At 36.3% G+C, this 23,662-nt stretch overlaps 1 long non-coding RNA gene across 3 annotated transcripts; it reads right to left on the minus strand.

Annotated features, from left to right (window-relative positions):
* Positions 1 to 10,274: 10,274 nt before the first annotated feature.
* On the minus strand, positions 10,275 to 14,345 carry LOC311091087. 3 transcript variants are annotated; one of them, XR_014607993.1, is made up of 3 exons: positions 14,056 to 14,345; positions 13,093 to 13,333; positions 10,275 to 13,006 (listed from the first exon to the last, which is right to left on the minus strand). It is a non-coding gene; the product is annotated as an uncharacterized lncRNA (long non-coding RNA). The 3 variants fall into 3 exon arrangements; XR_014607994.1 differs by having other exon boundaries at positions 13,895 to 14,299; XR_014607995.1 differs by having other exon boundaries at positions 13,660 to 14,299.
* Between the last annotated feature and the right edge of the window lie 9,317 nt (positions 14,346 to 23,662).

Genomic DNA, 23,662 nt, shown 5'->3' on the forward strand with positions numbered 1-23,662 from the left:
AAGTTTTCTGGCAGCGTGCCGGATCTCCGGCGTGCAGCGTCTGGCTGCGAAAAAAAAGATAGTCCTACATTAAAAAAAAAAATTGTTGATATCACGTTCAATTCATGAGTTCGCCTACCAATGGTGTGAGAGGAACACAGCTTTCACTCTCAACCAAACTAACGTTACAAGCCAATCAGAAGTAGAATTGGACAGGTCTTGGAAAAAGTGGGGTTGAGACCCAGCTGAGTCCTAAGCATAGAAGCTGGAGCGGAGACGTCACGTTGGAGAGCAAACTGGGGAAGACGTCCTAATTGATAAAGGACTTATAAAAATAAATGCCGCTGGGCGTGGATAAAAGAGAAATAGGCAGAGACGGCAAGCCTTTTGGTACCAATAGCTGGTGCAAGAAATTAAGAGAAGCAGATTTTTGCTTCTGCACATTGTGCTCAAGAAAGCTAAAGCATGCAACTAGCAGTAAAAAAAAAAAAGAAAAAAAAAAAAAAAGAAGTGCTACCACGTCACGAATTAGACCCCGTTCATAGAGCAGCTGTCAATGCTCTCCAACACACAACACGATTACCGGGAGCAACAACCACACCTGATGTACCGGCGTCAATGACTGACCATGTTTGTGACTTGAAAATACCCACATTCATTGCAGAACATGATTTATCATTATCACAAATTCACAATTCTCAACTGGTTGTAAATCTGTGTAAAAAAATTTAGCTGAAGACAAAAATGCTTTGACAGAACTGTCCCTTTCAAATCAGCTTGCTATGTAAATACACAAAAGCTCATTTCAACTCTAGTTTTCTGTTAATGTATTTATGCATTTTCTATTAATTTCCTAGTATTTCATTTACCATTTTCAGAAATGTCATGTTTTAGATTGTAGGTCATCTTGTACCATGTCAAGGACAAAGCTAACCAGCAAAACTTGAGATCAAAAGTATCCTAAACATTACATGTGCTTGCACCATATTGTAGTGAGCCTTTCTTGGTATTGCTGTTTCAATAGCCCACCACAATCTGTAGCCTAAGCCTAGGTGTCAAGAGCTAATGCTTATGGCAGATACGTTACTAGAAGGGCTGGGATGATACACATATCTCCCGATTCAATACTATCACGATACTTGGGTGCCGATATGATATTTATTGCGATTTTTTTAAAGTAATGCGATTCTACAAGTATTGCTATTCGATATTGCAATATATTGCGATTTGTTTTAACACTAGTCCATGGGGTAAAGTTAAATCATACACATTATACAGACTGTACATGTATAAAATGAGTCATATTTACAAAAACAATCACAACTTTCTGACTTTTATTTCCATTTTGTTTATTTAATTTTTTTTTAACAGTTAGGCTACTTGTCTGAATTGAAACAATGTAATCGATAAAGTTATTTTAAGCACCAAGTTTCTATCAAAAGCTGATTTACTCTATAAATTGATGTCTATGGTAGCAATCAAAATATTGGAACTTTAAACTTTTATCCCAGTATCCCATTTAACTATTGTATAACAGCACATGATACTATTATGAGGTTGAAAAGACCTTTTGTGAAGCTGTTTCATGACAACTCTCTCTGGATCAGCGACAGCGCCGATGCATGTTTTTGTCAAAGGTTTAATAGACAAATGAAATGTAAGATAGCATAGGTGTTTGTTGGAGCTACATTAGTTTGCTTTCAGTAGTGGTAATTTTGTTAATTGATTTGTTTACCATTATAATTTTGCTCACATTAGTAATATATATTTTGGTAATATTATTTTGTTGTTTGTTTAGTTAATTGTTTTATTTATATGTTTAGTCTTTATTTTTTGGTTAGTTTACTAACTACAATGTTTTGATTTAGACACCTGAGGGCAGTAGTGGGCACAGGTAAAGGTGAATATAGGTAGGAAGTAGGAGGTGATCTGTAGCACCTGGGTGATGGGCATATGGATTTTTAACAGCGCGAGAGATGCTGTATTGTTTTTGCTCCGTTGGAAAAATAAATCAGACACAACTTTGAATCAGCCTGGAATTGGACTCATTTCTTGCCTGCGTGCATCACCTGCCCAGGGTGCTATAAAGGTTGTCGTTTGAAGTTTGATTTAAGTTTAATTAATGTTTTTTTTGTTTTTTGTTTGACAAACGGCCACTACAGTGTTTGAATCGAGATCACAGTCTTTTAAAGATGAATCCTGCAGCTCTACTGTCTTATCTCTCTCAGCATATGAGTAGCGCGAGTGCTTTTCAGTGCATTCAGTAACGTCGTTTCACTTGAAAGGGATATTACGCCACTTTAACACTCATAGATAACGACACATTTCATCCTATGTCGGAACAAAAGTGGCTTACTTATGTCAACCTCGTCTATAAGCAAGGATAAAAATAAAGCATTTTTTTTATTAATATCGATTCTGTAATAAAAATATCGATTTTAAAAAAGCAATTTTTTTTTTTACGCAAGAGACCCCTTTCCAGTTGGTAAACATGGTGACGTTTGTGGGCGGAGCTTAGGTGGTGGCAGAACGATCGCTCTGGCCGCTTCACTAACATTAGTTTGCAAGTTTTGTTGGCTTGTTTTTTTTAACAATGACTGGAGAAAATCCGATTTTATCTTAATGTGCAATGTCACTCACTGTCCAGGACCGCGATTGTTATTTGTAAAAGTTAATTTTAACGGACGAAACCAGATTGGCTGACCCGTACACGCTCAGTCAAACTGAGCGTAAAGAAAAACTGAGGGCATATAAATCTTTAAATGCCTGTAAGGTCATACAAGACTTGTGTGGTAGCCTACAAGACGCAGTTCTGCCTAGCCAGCGCTAAGGTCAGATGACGACAATAAAGAGTGACATTATGGTGCAATTTTAATGATGTGAATATTTTCTAGAAATAAAAATTCCAGATCCACATATTCATTTTTTAACTATGCATTTGATTTTTTACCAGGTTCTTCAAAAAGTCTAGTCACAACAATCAAAACAATGACACCCAACAACACAACAAAATAACATTTAATAACAATAAAAATTAAAGCTGCAAGCAGCATTTATCGGGGTTCAAGCATTTAAGGCCTTTAAGCACACAAGCATCAAAAGACTAAGTTTTATTTAGCAAACTTTTAACCACTGACAACATAGATGGAAAAGTCAATTTACAGCCAATACAGGCAATTTACCATAGGAAATATAAGGTTTCCAAAGCTTTTTGACAGTTATAGCGCCACCTATGGTCCGATCTGCATAAAATGTTGCATGCTTGTTTAGAATTATGTCACATATGCTCACCAACTTCCGTGAAGTTTTGAGTTTTCGTTTAGAATTTATAGGCTTTTGAGTGCATTTTGCCAAGCCCATTTTCTATATGACCCTATTATAGCTGTGCGAAAAATGCAAAAGATCAACTTTTTTTTTATAATTATTGATCTAGAGCAGTGGTTCCCAACCCTGTCCTGAAGGCCCCCCAACACTGCACGTTTTCTTTGTCTCCCTAATCAAACACACCTGATTCAACTCATCAGCTCATTATCACATGGGTTAATTGAGCTGATGAGTTGAATCAGGTGTGTTTGAGTAGGGAGACAAAGAAAACGTGCAGTGTTGGGGGGCCTTCAGGACAGGTTTGGGAACCACTGATCTAGAGAGTTCATAGAATTGTCCTAGATTGGTTTGGTTCCGATCGGGTGAAAAACCTAGGACTAGTAGGTTTTTAACAATAATTGCAAATATTTACAGTAAATATAACAGTTTGATTGACAGCGGTGGTTCTTATGGCAAAGTTGTTCAGTAAGAGATCTATCAAATGATATGCATATTGTGTGGATGTGTGCAACACCATGTGATTACAGAGCCATAAAACTCATTAACGCCAACTAGTGGCCGATTTCTTTCAAAATTCTTACAGACCTCTAGGGCCATGAGTCGAACATGCCCATCGAGTTTCGTTCTGATTGGCCTCCGTTAACCTTGTCTAATAGGTGCTCAAATTTCATTGGCCGATAGCAGCAATGTTTTTCGAGATACGGCAATGTCCTCATAGATATACATGGCACCTTGGACCAAGACACTACATACCGATCAGGTGGTTATAGCCTGTTTTATGTTTTTTTCTTCATGTTATAGCGCCACCATGTGGCCAATCGCCACGGTTTTTGACTGCTATAAATTAACTAGAAGGATAATTGTGAGATATAATTGTGTATGTGCCCGTGCTCTATATGAGAGGCGGCTCTTTTCGCACTTTGTGAGTGTGCAGCACAGAAAACAGCGGGCATGCAGATGTGTTCTCTCGCGTCTTGCGCTTAAAGAATGCTATCAAGAAGAATCGATTTTCTATTCCAAATCCTACTAACTAGCCTATAAAATATATAGATTTCATTCATGTTATTGCATGCGAATAAATAGAGGGCTATGTGAAATATTTGTAATTTTTTGATATTGACGATTATCGTGTGGAAACGACTGTTATAATCGACATCCCAATACTTGTGAGACATCTTCGATGCATGAATTGAATTGTAGAGCTGGAGTGGTTCCCAAACCTGTCCCGGAGTACCCCCAACACTGCACGTTTTCTTTTTCTCCCTAATCAAACACACCTGATTCAACTCATCAGCTCATTAACCCATGTGATAATGAGCTGATGAGTTGAATCAGGTGTGTTTGATTAGGGAGAAAAAGAAAACGTGCAGTGTTGGGGGTACTCCAGGACAGGTTTGGGAACCACTGCGCATTGTTAGTATGAACTGAAGAGCTCTCTAATTGGAATTGAATTGTAGAGCAGTCTAATTGGAATTGTTACTAAGAACTAATTGAATTCTTACTAGTAAAAATTTAAAGGGGTGGTTGATTATGATTTCCCTTTTTTAACTTTAGTCAGTGTGTAATGTTGCTGTTTGAGCATAAACAACATCTGCAAAGTTACGAAGCTCAAAGTTCAAAGCAAAGGAAGATATTTGCTTTTAAAGGGACAATGAGTAGTTTTTTTAGGTATTTTATTATCTAAAATCAATAATTGTATTCATAAATATGTCCTCAATGTTGTACAAATACCTCTGCCAATGATCTGACTTATCCTCGTAAACGAAGAATTTATTATCTTTATATACATGGGACGGGTAGGTCCACGGAGGCTTCCATGTAGTTCCGCCATCTTGAAAAACTATAATAGCAGAGAGAAACAAAAAATACTAGGCCAACGCGTTCACAACAGGTTTTCGTTCAGAGCCAGCGTCACGTGACTGAAGCCAGCAGAAGCAGAGGAGCAGAGCAGTAAGAGGCGCTTGTCACTGCCCCGGCAAGTTTAAAAGTCTGCACTGCACGGTTATTTATAATGGAGGACCAAACATATGCCGAGTCACAGGATAAGGAGTCCTCGTCGTAGAAAAAGTCCAAAATAGACCGTAAAAGGAAACGTAACCAGAGATTACAAAAAACAAGGGTTAATGTCGGGATAGCTTTTTCCAGGTGGAAAGAGCTAATGCAGGAGAAAGCTTTCAAAAGAGACGCTGAAGTTGCCTGCTTTCTTCTCGACAGGTAAGTCAATGTTACGGTCTTAATTACAAGCATTTTTTTCATTGCTTAGTTGTGTATTTTATTATATAGACAGTAGAACATTTACAGTTAAAAGTTAAACAGGCTATTTGATGAATAGCAGCTACTGAGTAAAGTAGAGAAGGCCCTAAAAACAAGGTTGTAAGTTTTGTTTGTTCAAAACTGTAACATTCATTTGTTCGTTGTGTCAAGTTGCAGTTTGTTTGAAATAACAAACCAGTTCACCCGAAGGAAAACTCGATGAAGTGTTATTAGAAGCTTAGCTTTTTGGTACATAACGGCTACCGTAGATGCAACACGCATTTTAAAAAACGAGGCGCTGAAGAGCATTATTCGTTTGAATGCAAAATACAATTTCACCACTAGATGGGAGAAAATCCTACACAATGTCCTTTTAAAGAAATAATTTAAGGACTACAACAACTACTGCTGCTGGTAGGGACTAGGCCTACAGGACATGCCTTCTGGGTTAGTGACATCACCAACCCTAAAATTTACATAAACCCTGCCCCCGGGAATGCGATTTATAGATTATCAAGACAGAATATGGGAGCAGCAGCTCATTTGCATTTAAAGGGACAGACACAAAAACGGTGCGTTTCTGCTCACCCTCAAAAAGTTAGCCTGGTTAAAACCAGACCATTCTCAGTAGTAACTGAGTTATAGTCTGGCAAAGCGTCTTTAATAACTCATTTCCAAACTCATTTCGCTCAAATGCCTCTGGGCGCAATTGGATAGACCTAAAACTCCTAAAACCAATCAGAGCAATCGTCATGTGTAAAGCCATATGCTGCGTCCCAATTCGCCTATGTTACACTACGCCATAAAAGTATTTACTCTTTTTGTGAAGAAAATGTATTTACTTTTGAATGTGTTGCAAAAAAGTAGGCAACTTTGGGACATACTACTTCGTCATCTTTATCGGACGGATCTGTCGCGTGCATCCCGTCATGTAAACTGCCCTGTCAATCATCTAGTCACAGTTAAAATCCTCTATTAAATCTAATTTAATTTCCTACCGTTTCAGAGAGAAATGTAGTTGCACGTTCATCTGCCAGTGGGTCTTTCATGGAGACTGTCCTCATGTGTTTGCAATTTGAATATAATAATGCATTTAAAAGTTGGTGCGCTTCACCAACAGACATCGCTCAAATGCCTCTGGGCGCAATTGGATAGGCTAGACCTAAAACCAATCAGAGCGATTGTCATGTGTAAAGCCCGCCTCAACGTTTCTGATTGGTGCCGCAATTTCTTGGCATGGGGAAATGGACTTGAATGAGCTCTTTGCCAGACTACTTGCAGAGCAAATCTAAATTTGCCGGAAGTTGTCTGGGTTTTCCCAGGCTATCAAAAAGTGACAATTTTAACATGCTATATAAAAATATCTGTGGGGTATTTTGAGCTAAATCTTAACATACACACTCTGGGGACATCAGAGACTTATTTTACATCTTGTGAAAAGGGCATTATACCACCCCTTTAATTACAAGAAGTAACGCTTGGAACATTTTAAACTAAAATGGCTTGCCATATAATCAATTATTATACACACTGATCAAGTTAAAGACTAAATTAAGCTCTAGATTAGAGCACTAGCCTTAGCTCTACATTATGGCACATTATTAATTAATGTTAACATCAATTCTTACATTAAAAACTTATTCAATATTGACACTAAACCTGAGCACATAGGCCTAATGTTAATAATTAGTAGTTAAATACCTCATCTCTCAAGCTGGATCATGTCATACTCCGTAAATCGGGAACATCTCTCACGCGTGGCAACAAAATACAGACTGAAGATATCCAGCGAAAATACTCCACAACTGTCCTTCATTCAAACTCTTACACGATCGTTACTGCTCGTCGATTAATATCACCTTGAACTGAGACCTGTTTCATGAAATACGCTAAGAAAAGCGGGGATTAAACTCCCAACACCTGACTTGAATGAACCTAAGGGGCTAAAGCGGTTTCATAAACGGTGATTGAAGGTCACGCAATCCCACTAATTTGATCCAGGTTTATCTAGTCTGGATAATAGCGTTTGCACACGTTTCTTAAGAAGCACTAGAGATCGATCATGGATCAAATCGATCCACCACAACAAACATCATCTATTTTGTGCTGTTTTATGCCTTTGAGACATGTTTTTTATAAGGCACATCTAATTTAAAAGAACTGTCCATTTGTATATTTATGTTAAATGCGTTTGAATTGAAAGACATAGTAAAGCACATAATGTGTGTGTGTGTGTATGTCTATATATATATATATATATATATATATATATAATATTTGTAATTTGGACATTAGATGTGCCTTTTTTAGAAGGGTTCAGATGCAAAAGCCTCTAAGTGCCATCTGAAATTTTCTTCTAGAATGATCATTTTTATCAAGCTTGTATGTTTATGTTCAGTTATTTCACTTTAATGGCAATGAAAATGACCTATTAATTGTCATTAAAGTTAAATTACTGAACTTAAATATATGAGCTTGATAAAAATGCTAATTTTAGAAGAAAATTTCAGATGGCACCTAGAGGCTTTTGCATCTGAAGTCTTCATATATATATATATATATATATATATATATGCACTCATTTATTTATTTAAACATATTTAACAACATATTTAAACAAATTAAACAAACATTTTATGTACAATATAATTGAACGCGTTTGTAGGTCTATATTGTCTAATTTATCATTGCAGCCTTGGTTAAGTAGATTTCCTGTATACTGTGTATTTATTTTTGGACAGATAGTGGTTAATAAAGTAATAAAATAATGGTATGAGAGAGTGTCAGAGGTAATACCATTGTGTTCCTGATGATCAGTGTTAGAGGAACGGTGTAACAACTGAAGCTTAACCTGACAGTTAGTCTGCTCTGGACCAGGCTAGTTTCCCAGCATAAGTTGCCAGAGTAACTGAGTTCGAACTATTTTAAGTTTGCTTTATGAAACAGAATCAACCGACAATAAAAGCCTGGTAATCTTGTTTCTAAACTTTTAGCTTGTGTCTCTCTCTTCTTCTTCTTTTTATTGGAGACTCACATTCTTAAATAAAGCATTACCGCCATCTACTGTGGGTTACGGATCAGAGACACTTACCCTTCTCTCCCCAGACCAGACAGAAAAAAACATAATAATAATAGTATGAAAAAAAAAGTAATTATATATATATATATATATATATATATATATAAATTTTTGGCGATATTCTTTCAATTAACCAAGTTCTATTCAGAAATGATGTATTAACACTATCCCATCTTACTGGATTCAAAAGCTTCTTTCAGGTTACATTTTGTTCTCCTTTCTTCTGTAATTCATCTGTCAGTTTATTTATTTTCTCTATATATCTGTTACACTACATTAATACATGTTCCACGGTTTCTCTGACTCCACACGTACCACACAATCCTGTAAGATATTTTCTTATTATTGTTGAATTACTGTATGTCCCAGTCTGAGTCTAGATAAAATACAGTCTTCTTTCCTGAATTCCTTCCTCTTCCTACTAATGGCTGTATTAAATTTAGATGCCTATCATTTTGTTCATTATCCCAATAATTGTGATTTAGACGCTGATCTATAAGCCATACATCCATAGTCTAGTTTTGCTCTTGTCATTGTTGAATAAATGGTTTTCAGTGCCAGAATACCAGCCCCCCATTCACAAACTCATAACATTTTTTAAAATCTTATATTTCTCTTCCATCTTATTTATGCGGGTACCCTGTGTCATTTTTGTGTCAAACCACATTCCAAAAAATCTTATCACTTAAACTTGTTCTAATTCCTTATTATATAACTTTAGATTTCTATTTCTACTTATCTTTTTATTTGTAAGGAACATATATTTGGTTTTCTCCAGAGAATTGAATTCCCCATTTATAAGACCATTTCATGTGTCTTTCTTCTGCACATCCTCCATTTCTTCTTTTGGATTTATATGGTAAAATATCTTTAGTGGGTTACTGACACCTACTGGATGTTTACATGCACTAATTTAGTAATACATCCCATCCTATTTCAAATTCTGAAAGCTCTGTTTATATTAACCCTAAACTTTACCATTCAGTTGTTTATGGATTATGTTTTCAACTAAATTGTAAATTGGCACATTAAGCTCATTTTATTGGTGTCAACAGGTTGAAACAAACTACAGCATCATTACCTTTAACTTCAGTTTTTGTCTTTGCTCTTTCACCTCCATCTGGTCTGAAATAAACATATTAAAGAGTTAAATCAGTTTAAGGAGGATAAATGTGGATATTCAAACCTGATTTAATAACAGAAAACAAGAGATCAGGTATCTTTCTATCAAATATCAGATCTTTGATGTGCAGAAGGTTAGTAGCATTCAATACAGTCAAAATGTGGATAAAAACTGCTGTACAAGATTATGATCTAAGTGCATTTATGTCATATATCCCTAGATTATTTGCTTATTTTTCAAAGCTCTTACAATATATACAATATAAACTAAGCCAAACAGCCAGTGATCATCATGCATTTAAACTGATTGAAACAATTCATACATATGTCAGCCATGATTGATATATATGTTTGTTTATAAATATAGATATTGAAATGAAGGTTGTGTAGAGGGTAAACATAATTAAACAATATAATCTGGTTTCATGATACAAATCAAATTACACACCAGTGAATGTTGTCCAAAAAATGTGTCTTTTAAATCCTTTACATTTGTACACACTTGCAACTTACTGGATCAGATTTAATGCCATTTTAATCCATCTGTAAATCAAGAAAACAATCAACTTCACATTTTACAGCTTCTATTATTTTCTAACTACAGCCACGAATCTTTACAATCAGAAACAATATAGTAAACATTGGCAAATAAATAAATAAATAAATGACATGAATATTATTCAAGCAATTACCAAGTTGGAGATATACAAATAATTTTTTACACTGTGTTATTGCAGACATCCTGCTGACTACGGCAAAATGTTAGATCGGATGGATCTCCATGTCAGAAATATCAGATCCGACTCCGGCCGTTAAATCCTGTCAGATGATAGTTGTGTTGTCTAGTGTCCAAAGCCAGTAAACCCTCTCAACAGCTTGTGTTGTCTGGTACCCAAAACAGTTTTCTATCGGCCTGAGAGTTTGACTGAGAAAGTCAGGGAAGAGCAGAAGCAGGATATGAAGTGATGATAATAATAATAAAAAACAGAGCTTATTGAATAATCTTAGTTACGTAAAGGCTGGAATACACTACAGGACTTTTGCCCCGATTTGTGATCTGGGTGAGTCGGCAGTAGTTGCCGAATGTTTTCACCAGTCTGCAGATTTTGTGAGTTCTGGAGTTGACAGAATTCACAGAAAATCACGTAGTGTATGATGGGCACAGACTCAGACTTTTTAGCTTCAGACTATAAATTCCATCCAGTCGGAGGATATCAAAACATGTTTGATATTGAGATTTTATAACACATGTTCTCTTCATCGCTAATAAATACTGTACATAATACAATCATAAAACCCTGACCAGACAATGGAAATCAAGGGTGCGAAGACACAAAGTTAAAAAAAAATGGAGACGACTTACGAGATTGGTTAAACACAAAAAAAGAAGGAAAAATGTACCATCTAGAATAGATCACGGATCATGAGCTTAAAGTTTGACGTGTGATCATATTGAGATACCAGGATACACTAGATGGAGCCACGAGCTTGTGCATGCCATCCATTAAATAAATGTGTTAGAAAACGCAGAATCTGCCATTCACACAGCAGATTCAGTGTTCACACAGTGGGGTTAACTCACTTCACTTCCAGGCCGAAAAATACAACAAATTTTATAAATACGGAAAAATCAATGAAGAATGTGTCACGTGTTTCTGATTAGTGTCGTGTAGTGCAGTGTATGATCCTCAGTCCTTCAGTGTATGATCCTCACTGCTGTATTGTTTGATGTCCAGCTTTTCTTTCTAATCATTTACAAAGTCGGCAAGTGTATGATGCCTGCTTTTTAAAAATCTGTTCAGATTTTAAAAGCTGTGTAGTGTATTCCAGCCTTTAGCTGACCTAGTCAGTATAGAGGGAATAAAAACAACGGCTAGTCTTTTCACAACTTCACAGGAAGCAAGACAATGTTGTCGAAACGAGCGCTGGATACCTGAGGTAATACTTCTCACCGTTTATTCAGAGGGTATGAATGACATTTTCTTCGAAAGGGGCTTGACTTGTCAAACAGTGGTGGATTTTTCGTGACTTCGGTGATTAACTTCTCCGCAGTGTCGTCTGCCATTTTAAATTTGTGAGCCCTTTAAATTAGAATGGATTCTGATTGGCTGTCAGTGTTTTATCATTCAACAGCTGTTCTGAAAGGGATCCCAACAATATAAATTTTCTGTATCGTTATCGTTATAGCTGTGGTGTGGAGTCTGCTGTTCTTTAATATTGAGAATTATATTTTTTTTAACTTTATCTTTATCATCCTTGGAGTGAACAAGCCTTTAGCCTTTTTCTGAAGCTTCTTTTACTTCCTTATTCAGACAACAAAATAATTAAGTATTTCTAGTTTGATATAACTAGATGATATTGTGCTTTTGGGAGTGTCACCATTTTTTGTTAATCTCACACCATTTCTTAGAATGTATTTGACATGAAAATGAGATGTTCCTCACTGTGATGATTTATGATATTTTTTCATGTGTCTGAGAAGGCTTTTTGAATGTCTAAAACTCTTCTCACACTGAGTACAGTACAGCTTCTCGTCAGTGTGAACTGGCTGATGTTCTTTCAGGTGTGCAGACTGAGTGAAACTTTTGCCACAATATGAGCACTTGTAAGGTTTTTCTCCAGTATGAATTCTTTGGTGACTTTTCAGATGGTCAGATGTAATAAAGCTCTTCCCACAGTCACAACACACATGATTTTTCTCACCGGTGTGTGTTTTCTGGTGCCGTTTACAATGTTCCAGCCGTGAAAAAGTCTCTCCACAAAATGAACATGCATAAGGCCTCTCGTTTGTGTGAATTATCTGGTGTTTTTTTAGATTTGATGACATTTTAAAATCTTTACCACACTGATCACAGCTAAATGGCTTTTCTTCTGAGTGAACACGCAGATGATGATACTTGAGATTGGTTTTACATTTGAAACTCTTCCCACACTGAGTACAGTGATACGGCTTCTCTCCAGTATGAACTCGCTCATGTAATTTTAGGGATCCAGACTGAGTGAAACTCTTGTCACAATATGAACACTTGTAAGGTTTTTCTCCAGTATGAATTCTTTGGTGCTGTCTCAGTTGGCCAGTTGTAGTAAAGCTCTTCCCACAGTCACAACACACATAATCTCTCACTTCATTATGTGTTTTCTGTTGCTGTGTAAAACTGTTCAACCATGAAAAACTCGTTTGAGCTTTGAAGTCATGTTCCTCTTTAACTTCATTCAGTTCTTGTCTTTGTTCCTTCAATTCCATCTGGTCTAAAATAAACATATTAAGTAGTTAGAATTAGTTACCTTAATGTTTCTCAACAGTCAACAATGAAGAATCAAGAATGGACACCAACCTATTTGTTCCTCAGTATCTTCATGTTTTATTCTGGATGGTTCTGGATCACTCATGTCTTCAATCTCCTCTTTAATAAACTCCATCTTTAACAGTCACACAGATTTCAGCTGCTAATCCTGGAGTTTGTCCTTCTCTTGTAGGATGATGGGAATATTCCCAGTATTTATTGGTGAATTGTTGTGGGAGGGGCTTCACTGCAGGTGTGATACTGACGCCCACAGGAACAGATCTGGGGGGAACTAATCAAAAAACAAAGTCACAAAATATGTATTCAATTAATTTTATTACTCTGAAATTATGTGAACATATCTGCTGTACAGAGTAGGGTTGCATATTGTTACTAGGCTATATAAACACATCTGAAAGAAGCAAGTTCTTTGTGTAACCCAGGTTTTAAACCATTTCATACACACTGATGAAGTTCATCAGCCATACATTACGACACATTCTTAATATTATTATGTTAATGACATCAATTCTTACATTAGAAACATTGAATATTTCATGTTTATTACATATTAACACTAAATCTGAGCACATAATATGTTAATTAGTAGTTAAATACTTTATATCTCAAGCTGGATCATGTCACACTCTGAAAATCGGGATCATCTCTCACGTGTGGCAAAAACATGCACACTGAAAATATCCAGCGAAAATACTCCACAACTGCCCTTCATTCAAACTCTTACAGAGTAGTTACAGCCTCGTCAATTAATAATATAAAATACTTGAACTGGTCTTCAAACGTTCAGCACTCGCCTCTCTACTTGTTCCTTTGTATTTACACAGTAACTTACACTAGAAACCTCTTTAGTGTATTACTGCCACCAACTGGATGTTTACATGTTTATAAATCCAATACTGAAAGCTCTGTTTAGAAGAACAACAAACTTTAACTGCCATACAATTCGCATATTAGTTGACATTTGTATTACGTGTATCCCGAACCCAAACAAACCTTGAGCGCATGCGCAGTGCGTCAGTCGCCGCGTTCAGGACCGGAGAAAGACAGTGCTATAATATTACTGGAGCTAACGCGAGCCTTGCGGTTTTTGCCTTGACGTCTTTTAAAAGAGAAAGCTGATATGTCACAAGAGACCTATACAGTATATGAAGGTCGTGAAGTAATTCCCTGATATTAAACTCTAATTTAGTTCTGCAATGATATTGTACAACACCAGGATACCCGTCCTTCTCATCTGAGCTCCTCAGTCTAACAGCGCCCGTCACTGTCAACATGGTTGAGATGACCAATCAAATCAAAGTAGGCGGGGCTTATTGTTCACAGAAGCTGCTGAGCAAGAATTCCAAGAGTGACGTTTCAAACATTAATATTTTACAGCCGTTTTACGATAGAAATGTTAAACGACCAACCAAAATAATCAGGGATGCAAACTAATAAACTTTTGTCTAATTTTGCCATTTTGAATTGAAAATATAATTTGCTTGATTCATGTAGCCTAATGTAATTCGGAACTGTCAATGTGACGAGAGAAGAAACATTAAAGAAGCCGTTTTCATAATTTTAGGAATAAGATTAATACTGAATGTGCACTATGTACCTATAGCTGAAGCCTAGTAAGCTATGCACAAAATGATTCATAAAACATGTAACAGTTTACTCTACGTTTACTTTCTTCACTGACAGATAAAAAAAGAAAAAGACAGTGTCAATCAAAGCTCAGCATTGGGAAGGGAAGAGATACAAGGCAAAATAAGGAGACAATGAAAAAGAAAGAGAAAAGGTGATGAAGAAGAGAGAGGAAGAGCAGGTACTGACAAATAACTTATTGATTAGTGTGTGTGCTAGATATTGTTGATGTTTTATTGGAGTCAGAGTGAGTAATTTTACAAATACAATATAAAGCAATAAACAAAACATTTCAAATCTGTATTTCTAACACCATACACTTGCGTTTACTTAATTTAACCTGAATAATCTCCGGATTAACCTAAATGGCTTATTTAATTATTGATAGTTAACAGGGCATGTTTTACTGCTGAAAAGCTAATAGTTCTCTGTTTTCTCATTCATAATGATGATGCCTGAGATCTTCTGTAAATTTTCACATTAACCCTATAGAATGCATAAAAGGGGTGAAATTGACCCAGCATGCTTTGATTTTTAAAATATTTTATCAATGAAAACATTTATTTATTTGACATTTTTCTTGTTTCTGATCCTCATCAGTGTCATTTTCATATTTCTTGGTCTTAAGATAGGATTTCTTTTTTGTATAACGTCCATGAATGCATAAATTGACCCATATTCATTTCCAATTTTGTCAAATATATTTATTTTAAATCTTATTGTATTTATAAATCTGAATATTCAAGTGAACCTTGATTTAATAGAAAACAAGTGAGATCAGGTATTAATACAGTCAAAATGTGGATAAAAACTACTGTACAAGATTATGATCTAAGTGTATGTCATATATCCCAGATTATTTGCTTATTTTTCACAGCTCTTATTTGGCATTCAACAATATATAAACTAAGCCAAACAGCCAGTTATCATCATGCATTTAAACTAATTGATTGATTCATAAATATGTCAGCCATTTTTTTATTTTTTTTATTTTTTATTTTTTTGTATAACTACCATGAATGCTTGAATTTTTTTGTGTAGAAGGTAAAAAATATATTAGTAAACGAGAATCTGGTCATTCGGATAATACATCTTTTGTCATTGAACTTGCATGATACAAATCAAATTACACAAAATTAATCCTAGTACACACTTGCAACTCACTGCAGCAGTTCGAATGGCATTTTAAACCATCTGTAAATCAAGAAAACAATCCATTTTTTTAAGTTTGTTTATTGTTTAACATTTTACAGCTTCTATTATTTTCTAACTTAAGCCATTGACTCTTTTCAATCAGAACACAATAGAGTAAACATTAGTAAATATTCATGCCATTTACTTATGTCAAGTAGATTTTGCCATTATGACAAATACAAATAATTATCGACACTGTAAAAATAAAACCTGTTTTCTTATTCAAGCATATTTAGGAAAGATGCAAATAATTATTTAAACGTTTGTATGCATGTGCAAGCGTTTCATAGATGTACGTGAAAAGTGTGCATGTATGCGCTAGTAACATTACATGTATTAGTCAGGAACAGGATTAGGAAACACTGTCTTATCTCTTTATCTATGGAGACAAACATCGCTTGCAAACACACAATCAGGATTAAACAATAGAGAGCAAGGAACGAAGTAAAATAATAAATTACATAATTACATGAATAATAATAATAATATTATGTTATATAATAATAATAATAATAATTGTTAAATGATAAATCAGTGACAACTACATAAATTAATAATTAAAAAAAAAGAAAGAAAAATAAAACACAACACAGGTGTATGTTTGATCTCTCGAAGTAATACACCACAGGTTGTTATTGAGAAACTGTAAGAATCATTTTCTGAAGCTTCAATTACCTTTTACCTTTTATCTTTTAGTTCCTTAATCAGTCTTCTAGTTTTCTAAGCATTTCACCAAATTCACAAATTTAAACTAGACGATATTGTTCTTTTGGGAGCAACCATTTACTTTAATGTATTTGACACAAAAATGAAATGTTGCTCATTGCGACCACTTATGATAGTTCCTCATGTGCCTGAGAATGCTTTTTGAATGTCTAAAACTCTTCTCACATTCAGTACAGTAGAGCTTCTCTCCAGTATGAACTCGCTGATGTTCTTTCAGGTTTCCAGACTGTGCGAAACTCTTGTCACAATATGAGCACTTGTAAGGTTTTTCTCCAGTATGAATTCTTTGGTGCTGTTTCAGACATTCAGCTGAACTAAAGCTCTTCCCACAGTCCAAACACACATGATCTTTCTTACCGGTGTGTGTTTTCTGGTGCCGTTTACAATGATCCTGTCGCGCAAAAAATGCTCCACAAAATGAACATGCATAAGGCCTCTCGTTTGTGTGATTTTTCAGGTGTTTTTTTAGATATGATAATGAAATAAAATCTTTACCACACAGATCACAGTTATATGGCTTTTCTCCAGTGTGAACGCGCAGATGATGATGCTTGAGTTTGGTACTACTTCTGAAACTCTCTCCACACTGAGTGCACTGGTACGGCTTCTCTCCAGTATGGACTTGCTTGTGTGATTTCAGGGATCCAGAATGAGCAAAACTCTTGTCACAATATGAGCACTTGAAAGGTTTTTCTCCAGTATGAATTCTTTGGTGCTGTTTCAGACTGTCAGCTGAACTAAAGCTCTTCCCACAGTCACAACACACAGGATCTCTCACTTTATCACGTGTTTTCTTTTGCCGTTTACATTTTTTCATCAATGAAAAACTCCTTTGATTTTTGAAGTCGCAATGTTCCTTCTCAACTTCATTCAGTTCTTGTCTTTGCTCTTTAACTTCAATCTGGTCTGAAATAAACATATTAAGTAGTTAGAATCAGTTCAAGGAGGATAAATGTGAAAACTCAAGTGAACCCTGATTTAATATCAGAAACCAAGAGATCAGGTATCTTTCTGTGAGTATCAAATACCAGATCTTTGATGTGCCAAAGGTTAGTTTTGTCATTCCCTTGTTAGTACGATCAAATAGATGTCAGATTATAATAAGTTTAATGATCATTGATTTGCATTTTCTCTTTTATTACAATTTAGAGCTGCATCCTAATAGTTGACCAAACGTTAATTGAGGAGAAGAGTATTAGTCGACCAAATTTGAATTAGTTAGTTAGTCTCAAAAAGCAAAAGAAAAAACTCCACTGGAAGTGGGGAGGTCACACAGTCCATGACGGACAGATCGTAACACGGCTGGTCTGTGGTAATCAAGTATGTCAGGCAGGAAATCCAAACGTTGATCATTCATCAACCTACTTTGGCTTATGATTTGAAACATGCAAGTAGTTGTGGTTGAATCACGGAAGCTACACCAGTTACTTTTGCCAAGAGATTTCTATTTATTACTTAATATACATGTATCAGACAGAGAGAAACAGGCATAGCAGAATAAGGCTATACAGGTGAGGAGGTCTTCATTCCAGATTTCTCTGTTCCCCATTGCTCTATTCGGTACTATTTGGTTATCCGGACCACATGTGATGACCTACCCCAACCCCGCCCCTAAACCTACCCGTCACTGGGGTTACGACCAACCAAGAGCGGTTGTGGTCACGTGTGGTCAGGTGTGGTCCGGATAACCGTATAGTACCCTCTATTCCCACACCCCATCATGCTAGCTGGTTTCTTAGGTTTCTCCTCCCTCACCCACTCATGCCTCTATTTCCCCTTCCTCTCACCCCATCATGCCTTTATGTTTATCTGAGGTGGTACAGTAAAAATGTAGCTTATATACACTATTCTGGGACTTAAAGCAACACATTTACAATAACTTTTCCTCTTCGGTCACCATACAGGTTGGAAGCGGAATTGTCCATTACCACTGTCGTAAATAATTTCTCCGCCCGCAGCCTACTGTCGCACGCACACTCGCTGTTTATCTAGCACCGGCTTTGGAATGAACGATGTCCACAGACAAGGTAGAGTATGTTGCATGATTTCATGAAAGCATGATGTATTGCAACATCAGAAACAAAGAAAAACTAAATAATGACTATTGTAACGCTTAACGTAAAGCAAGTCAAATTTGTAGTTTTGCATAGTGTGGTTATAGCAGATATAGGGCTGCAAAGCGGAGCCAGAAGTGCCTTTCACCCTGTTACGACTTGATGAGCCACTGATACGATTTTGGAAGCATTATTTTATGGTAAAAAATGTTACTTAGTGTTGCTTTAAAACGTCCTTGTAAGGTAGAAAAACATGTTGCTTATGTTTAAAAATGAAACGTATACCTCATGCTTACACATGGTACAATCCACTTTCCACATTTGTAAGCCCTTTATCAGTCCAAATGGGGGTTTTCCGCCAGAGCGGGTGAAGGTGTCTGCGTGTTACTATCTTTCCAAAGTAATTTAATTCCATTTAAGCTTTTATCTGACACCATTTTATATCTGCCTCCATTTTATCACGACCTCGAATTTAAGTTAGATTGCCAATTGGTTATTGGTCAATTATGTAATAGTTTAGCAATATATTTGATTGTTCTATTTAACTCTTTACTTATATTTTACCCATTCATATCAGGAAGCTATGTCACTCAGAAGCCCTCACGCCTTGTTTAAACGTGGGTCTCACGATCACAACCTCGCCAGCTTCGGTCACTAAACAGAGGTAATTGCTATATACCTGAGATTGGTCGCATTCACACTTACACAATCAAAGATACTTTGGTATAGCCCCCGTGATTGCATACACTTGAAATAAAAGAATAACGTTTACTTCAGTAGAGGTATGGCCACTACTACAGATACAAGTCAACCAACTTTACTTTTAGCTTTACTTTAAATAGCTTTGGATTGGCCATGCTGTAGTTTCCCATGTAAACTTATCTAAAGTAACATTTCTTTGGATTTCTAAAGGGCAGATTTAGATTGGTCAAGCAGCACTTTTGTTGCCCTAATTGTAAATTCACTTCTTGTCTTTGCAAAACACATACACTTGAATTTGTCACTAATCTGACACAAAACTTGCGGTAACATACAAATCCGTTTAATCTACCTGAGTCAGCTGGAATAAAATCAAATGTAGCACTTTATTATGTCAGGTAAATGTATCGTGCCAATTTCAGAATCAGTTCAAAGATAATAAATACAAAACATCAAATGCTCTGGAATAAAGAGAGAAGATGCGACCCTGACATTTCAAAATACATGATGCAAAGTGTTTTGCATACACTCAGCATCACAGGCTAATTTGAGCTACAAATCACCCCGAATCTCTTTTACATGGAAACATTAGCTAACAATGGGAATTTGCATTCAGAGTTTACACCTTTTGAGAGCAGGAACCCATTTGCCTGACAGACAGTGCACCCTCCTCTGAGTGCAAGTTATCTCTAAACTCTTAAAAACTTTATTATCTTACGTTTTACTTCTTTGGAATGAGACCTTTGTACCAGTCGCACTGAGACATTTCAAATGATACCAAACATGTGTAATACTGATTGATAATTATTCACATTAAACCATATAGATTCTTGGGTGAATTTTGGTGATCTCAGCATGAGAGAGAAGGAATGGGGGAAGAGGGAGATGTAGATTAGGATGATTCTGAGGTGAGACTTGCGTCTTGAATGGTTCACAAGAGTGAGTTCAAATGTTAATTTCCTTTGTTCTCTTAGAGAATTGCCATATCTTCCAGTTTTTCCAGTCTTACACCACATTAAGAAACTATTTCTCAGTGTATACATTTGTGGTACATTTGCATCAGTTGAAACTTTCCTTTCCTTGTAAAGAACATGCCAAATGAAATATCATCATTAGTGGAACATCTCTGCTCAGTGAACATGTTACATTGCACACATACCTCTAAGCAAAATATAGCTCATCCCAGATCTCTGCTCAGCACACATGTACTCTGACTTCACAAAATACATTATGAAATTATTATGAAAATGAATAAAGAAAAAGAATACTAAAAAATAACATTAAACAGTACAATTTTGAGTCTTCATACCCTAATGTTTTACACTTTACATGGCCACTCGATCAAACGTTAACCTGGATAAATGTGCAGTATCACTGGTGCATATCCAAGTGTTTGTGCTAGGGATATCAAACGACAAATCGATTGTTGTTTAAATTAACAATGCTGACAACTTTTTTTATATATAAAAGTTGCTGATAACTTTTGGATTTATAAATAAAAGTAGTGACTAAATGTTGAGTTTGTGGTACACAGCGGAGCATATCAGTGGCGCTCCGCAATGTGTAAAATCACAATAACGTTTGCTGCTCCTGCACCGCATATGCACTGTTTTTGTGTGTGTCCCTTTAAATGCAAATGAGCTGGTGCTCTCGGCTCCCCTTTCAAGAAGAGGGCAAAGCTTCAAGAGCTCATGCAACAACAAAACAGGACAATCTCACGCACTGAAAATGTCAGAAATCTGAAATATTCAACCTTATATGTTTGAACCGAGTCAGACAATGATGCCAGGAGCCAAAGAATATATGCTTCATGGAGATAGAACAGGTACAGTTTAGTTTAATTATGGTTGTAACTTGACATCTTGCATTTATCCACTATTAGTACAAAACTTTGCTGATGAGTTTTATGAAGTTTATTGTACATCACATAAAAGATAAAAGACTTGACTTGAAAAGATGAAGCGTCCGTTTTCACTCCAGAAAATCACTGTAAGAGCTTAAAACAGTACAGGAAGTACATTAACAACTCCGTAAAACAACTCAGATAAACTGCAATAAACTGCACGCTCTTCCTTTCATTACTGCTGTGACCAGTACTGATCCGGAGACAATAGGGGCTTTCTCACCGGGTAGGTCTAGGAACGAGTCACCAGGATGGTTCCCCGAGAACTAATGGTTCCCCTAGGAACGTTTTCTGGTTGCATTCGCACCGCCAGTAGCAACTCTGAAGTGACGTAGGCCGCACGTGTTGATGTGACTTTTATTTTGACAGCGGCGGACCTTTATTTTGATGGCACTGAGAATGCCAGAGCCTGAGCTAACAGTGCTGGCATTCTCTGTGTTCATTAGTTTACGATCTGTCAAACAGTCCTGTCTAATATTAGATTTCAGATTTTCTCCTTGCAATCCATTGCATGGCTTGAAGACACGAATATATTTAGAATACCTAACTACGGCGCACTCCCTTCATTTTTCCTTGTGTGTTTGCTGCATGTTTTGAGCTTGAGCCGCACACACCTCATAACTACACACTCTAATGATGACCTTGCTTTATTGACCTGAAGGGGGTGGATTGGAATCCTCTGCTGCTTCAATGTATATGAAATGAGTGATTATAATCAAGGTATTAATCAATATTTTTCCTTCTAAATATAAAATGAGTTGAATGACTTCTCTGGAGATTTTACTTTGTTATAGAAGTTACCAGTGTGATTACTGAAATGTTCTTTCATGTATTCTTTAATGTCTGTATTTGATATCTGAATGCAGTAACAGTGCTTGCTCATTTAGCCCGGCCTCCAGAAATTAAATAGGGACTTGTTTTGTGTTTGAGAAAGGTCTTCAACATGTTAAAACATACAGGGGTCATTGAAGTCTATAGTTTAACGGACCATTTCTTTGTTAAAACCTTACTTTCCAGTTAGACCAAAGTGTTCTCTGAGAGAAAGAACGCATTATCTTGATGTTTTGAGAGGACTCTCCTGTTTATAGTTAGAGCCTGGCCAAATCCAACCTTGGAAAAGCTGTGTGTCGGTGAGTGTGTTAGTCTTCTTGGTTACAGGTTAAGGAACCACTGGTATTATTAGCGATTGACTGAGTTGTTGTTCGAGACATGTTAGCACCCAGTAACCCAAATCTGCGACCTGGAAGGTCACGACGTGCCTAACTTCAGGGTCCGAGTGTCAGCTGCATAATCGATGGAGATATGCCTCAGTCTATCTGTATGTGTGGAAAATTACTATGTTTATCAATTTCTTAGCCAATCAGAAACTGCAACCTGAAGCAAGGACGTAGCTTAGACCTTGGTGAAGGCTATAACTGCTGTGATCTTTGTAACTGTAAGTGGGACGGCCTACAAACTCTTTGTTAGTATTGAAGCTGACTTCTGCTGATGAAACTGCAGATTATGACATCTTCAGTAAATCTTTTCTTTAATTTATTATAATTCTGACTCCGGGTCTTCATTCATCATATCTGGTTCTGGGTCTTTGATTGTAAAACCCCTTAGACCATTAATAAGTCGATTAAATGTGCATTTTTTTCTTGATAACATCAGAAAAAAACTTCGAATTTTCCATCATTTTTGGTCATAGCGCATCACAAAAATTAACCGAAACTCAGCGTATACTTGCACCACAGACAAGTATAAGCTTGTGGGGACACATATAGGTCATTAAATTAATATCATAACAAGTGATTAGTTGACTATTGGTTTGAATCAACTTTTTAGTCAGGGGCAGCCCTATTATAATTATAGTACTTATTTTTTCACAGCCACTAGATCTGGTGAACTACCTTAATGTTTTTCTACAGTCAACAATGAAAAATCACGAATGAACACCAACCTGTTTGTTCCTCAGTATCTTCGATTCTGGATGTTTCTTGATCACTCATGCCTTTAACAGTCACACAGATTGCAGCTGCTACTCCTGGAGTCTGTCCTTCTCTTGTAGGATGATGGGAATATTCCCAGTATTTACTGGTGAATTGTTGTGTGAGGGGCTTCACTGCAGGTGTGAACTGTGATCACTGTGTGAAACTGAAGACCACAGGACCTGATCTGGAAAAATAAAAAACAAGGAAGGGACTAAATATATACTGAACTACTTTAATAATGCAGAAATCGTGTGAACATATTTTGCTGTACAAAGTAAGGTTGTATATTATTACTATATAAAACATCTGAAAGAAGCAAGTTCATCTTGGTGTAACCTAAGATTTTTTAACAAGGATAAAACAGCACAGGTTAGCTAAATTCTTTAATTATTTTTTTTCTGGTTCTTAGGATAATATATACAATG

The sequence above is a fragment of the Abramis brama genome (genome assembly GCF_963993115.1).
Source record: "Abramis brama genome assembly, chromosome: 10".
NCBI classification, from domain to species: Eukaryota; Metazoa; Chordata; class Actinopteri; order Cypriniformes; family Leuciscidae; genus Abramis; species Abramis brama.